Raw genomic sequence first — 4333 nt, 5'->3', positions numbered from 1 at the left:
AAGCCATTTTAATTGATAAATGTGGGTTCATCCCTAAAAGGTACCACCAGAGGCTCAGGGACAGTCACAGCTGCCACATCAGTTTTGGGTGAATTTCTGAGATTATTCCAGCGAGGCAGTGAGTGGGTGGGTAGGAGCAACAAAGTCAATGATTATATTGGGCTACACAATTTGATTCTGAACAGAACACATGCTTTGCACTTGTTTTACAGAGCTGTGTCGACAACTAGTGGATAGCAAGCTCCCTGGCCCCAGGGAGCTTGCTAAGGAGGAAGATCACTGGGTAAGTACCGGAGTGTCCAAGAAGGAATCTGAGGCAGGTGAGAGTGGGGGACTCCCAGAAGTATGGTCAGGTTTCCCAACAGAAGAAAGAGGAGGGAGATAAAAATAAGGCGGTCTCTCGATGCCCCCAAAATAGCTCACAGGGGAAAGGGACCCAGTCTTAATCTGATCACAAGAGCAATGGAAAATGTGTCCTTCAAGTGCTATGAGGGTTACAAATTTGGGCACTCAAAGGTGTATCGCCAAGTGCTCCAAGAAGGCACAACCCCCACTGGTTGCAGACCCAAGGGATAACCAGTGTAGCGCTTGGGGAGATGGTCCCAGTTAGTATGGGGGAGGGGGAACAGCTGAGGTTGCCCTAGTTTCCCTGGGTTTTCAGGAGATGGTGCCCAAAAACCACATGCCTTCTAATACTTCCAGTAGAGGCTGTGGATCACCATCAATGGGTGGAGGCTCTGGGGACACAGGAGCCAGTATGACTACATTAAGGTGCCATATGGTGCTCTCAGAGCAGAAAATACCCAATATATTCCACCAAGTTATAACAACAGACAACGTGAGGGTTGCTATGCAGTGGCTCTGGTTTTCTTTGTGTGGGGGGATCTCAGGTTCTCTTAAGATAGCTGTAAGCTCTGACATGCCTTCGGATTGTTTGTTAGCCAATGATTTAGAGCCCACTGCCTGGAAGGAGGTGGAGCTCAGGTCACACCTGGAGATGTTGAAGTTGCTTGAGTGGGTCTGCATGACCACAAAGTCACTGGCTGCCCATGATGGGGGTCAAAGAAACCTGGAAAAATATATCAGGCAGCTGCCAGGGAAGGGCAGGGGGTGCCAGAAGCCAGCTCCCAAAATTCCTACGGAACAGGTTGGTGGGGTGCCGGAGGAAGCCACCCCAGATCCTACTGGGGAGGACCTTGCTGCTCTGGTGGACCTGGCTGAGCTTGCTGGATGGAAAACTGAGGGTGCCGCCCCAGGAGGAGTTCTGTAAGGCACAGAGAGTGAGACTGTCCAACCCTAGAGGGCATGAGACAGCAACCCGAAGCACAGTCAGCTGGTGACACTCGGAGACAGAATCCAGACCAATTAGGTAAGTGTTAGAAATGGGATTTTTTTTTGGTCGGCTAAGGCATGTGCCAAAGTCGGGCAGAAACCACCACTATAGCCCGGATAAGGGAGTTACATTCTTAAAATACCCCTGCTCACCCCCCTGGTAGCTTGGCACGAGCAGTCAGGCTTATCTTAAAGGCAGTGTGTAACGCATTTGCACATAACCAACAGTAATACAGTGTAAGCACTACAAAAGGACACCACACCAGTTAATAAAAATATCCAATATTTTTATATATTTATATATTTAAGACAAGACCAAAAACAATAAAAATCCACAATACAGTACTTCAGTTATCAAAATATGCTTGAAAAATAGTTCCTTGATGTCAATAGCTCCGTCCGGGGCTATCACGGCGTCGTAAGCAAACAAATCCAAACAGTTCTGGCTGACAGCGGCGTCGCGGGCCAGCTACGGTGTTGGGAAGACCCGCAAACAGTACCATTTAGAAATGCAGGACGTCGGCGACCTCTTTTTGAGCTTCCAAAAGCACAGCGTCAGCAGGCGTCTGTTCCGGAGGTTGGTGCAGGAGTCGTCGAGGCCCTTGAAGTGACACGCGTTGCAGGTTGAACTCCCCTCTGTTGAAGTCTGGAGCGCTGGCGTCGGCAGGTGTCGGTTGCTGCGGTGCGAAGTGCAGGGGTGCGGCGTGTGGTGCCCTCAGGTCGGGGTGCGAGCAGCTGCTCGGTGGAAGCGTCAGATGGCGTAGTCGGTGAGACCAGGGTCATGCTGCAAGGTGAAGGCGGTGCTCGTCGTGGTGCTGGCAGGTCACGGTGCAAGCAGCGGTGTCGTCGTGGCTGAAGCAATGTCGTCGGCTGACGAACTGGAGTCGATGGTGCCAGATACCAGATTCAACCTCATTTTAAATTCTTATTGATTGGCTGCTTTTGCCAAACTCACTCCCATTCTACTTGACAGTCTGTGCCTGTGATCCTACCTGCAAGGATGGAGCTTGAGCTTAGCAACCTAGAAAGCTACACTGCAGCTGACCTCAGAAGACTCTGCAAGGATAGAGCGCTCCAGCCAAAATGAGCTCCAGAAGGAGGAGCTTCAGAAGGCTATCAGGGCATATGAAGAGGTTCACCAGTTGCGGAGGACATCAGAATGAGAAAAGTGTATGGGAGAGCAAGAGTAGGACCTGGGCACAGGTCCTGAGCAGCAGTACCCGGAGGAGGAGGACACCTCACCCCCAAGAGTGGAGCCCATTGTCAGGGTAGAGAGCAGTGTGTCTTCCTGTAGTTTGTTCCCAGAAGAGCTGGAGGACAGAAAGGCGGAGAGGAAGTTCAAACTTTAGCTGGCCAAGTTAAAATTGGAGGCAGAGGAGAGAAAGGCTGAGAGGGGTTTGGCTGCAAAGAAACTATTACAGGCTCCTTTGGTGAGCATGAAGCAGCTGGAGCTCAAAGCCAGACAAGCAGGATCCAGCAACAATGGTGACAGCATATCTTCAGTGTTCACTGGAGAGGTGAGGATCCATATACTAAAGACCTGGTGCCCAGTTATGTGGTGGGAGATGACATAGACAAATGGTTTTCTGCATATGAGTTAGTCCTTAGAATATACAAGCTTCCAGTGGGGGATTGGGGAGCAAGCCTATGAAAGCATATGCTAACAGTGGGGGAAGGACACCCTTCTAACACTAGAGGGGATGGAACAGATGCAGTATGCTTCTGTGAAAGCCATTTTAATTGATAAATTTGGGTTCATCCCTAAAAGGTACCACCAGAGGCTCAGGGAGAGTCACAGCTGCCACATCAGTTTTGGGTGAATTTCTGAGATTATTCCAGCAAGGCAGTGAGTGGGTGGGTAGGAGCAACAAAGTCAATGATTATATCAGGCTACACAATTTGATTCTGAACAGAACACATGCTTTGCACTTGTTTTACAGAGCTGTGTCGACAACTAGTGGATAGCAAGCTCCCTGGCCCCACTGAGCTTGCTAAGGAGGAAGATCACTGGGTAAGTACCGGAGTGTCCAAGAAGGAATCTGAGGGAGGTGAGAGGGGGGGACTCCCAGAAGGTTGGTCAGGTTTCCCAACAGAAGAAAGAGGAGGGAGATAAAAATAAGGCGGTCTCTCGATGCCTCCAAAATAGCTCACAGGGGAAAGGGACCCAGTCTTAATCTGATCACAAGAGCAATGGAAAATGTGTCCTTCAAGTGCTATGAGGGTTACAAATTTGGGCACTCAAAGGTGTATCGCCAAGTGCTCCAAGAAGGCACAACCCCCACTGGTTGCAGACCCAAGGGATAACCAGTGTAGCGCTTGGGGAGATGGTCCCAGTTAGTATGGGGGAGGGGAACAGCTGAGGTTGCCCTAGTGTCCCTGGGTTTTCAGGAGATGGTGCCCAAAAACCACATGCCTTCTAATACTTCCAGTATAGGCTATGGATCACCATCAATGGGTGGAGGCTCTGGGGACACAGGAGCCAGTATGACTACATTAAGGTGCCATATGGTGCTCTCAGAGCAGAAAATACCCAATACATTCCACCAAGTTATAACAACAGACAACATGAGGGTTGCTATGCAGTGGCTCTGGTTTTCTTTGTGTGGGGGGATCTCAGGTTCTCTTAAGATAGCTGTAAGCTCTGACATGCCTTCGGATTGTTTGTTAGCCAATGATTTAGAGCCCACTGCCTGGAAGGAGGTGGAGCTCAGGTCACACCTGATGATGTTGAAGTTGCTTGAGTGGGTCTGCATGACCACAAAGTCACTGGCTGCCCATGATAGGGGTCAAAGAATCCTGGAAAAATATATCAGGCAGCTGCCAGGGAAGGGCAGGGGGTGCCAGAAGCCAGCTCCCAAAATTCCTACGGAACAGGTTGGTGGGGTGCCGGAGGAAGCCACCCCAGATCCTACTGGGGAGGACCTTGCTGCTCTGGTGGACCTGGCTGAGCTTGCTGGATGGAAAACTGAGGGTGCCGCCCCAGGAGGAGTTCTGTAAGGCA

The sequence above is a fragment of the Triturus cristatus genome, chromosome 6, assembly GCF_964204655.1.
Source record: "Triturus cristatus chromosome 6, aTriCri1.1, whole genome shotgun sequence".
Lineage (NCBI taxonomy): Eukaryota > Metazoa > Chordata > Amphibia > Caudata > Salamandridae > Triturus > Triturus cristatus.
Note: the sequence above shows the minus strand (reverse complement) of the source record.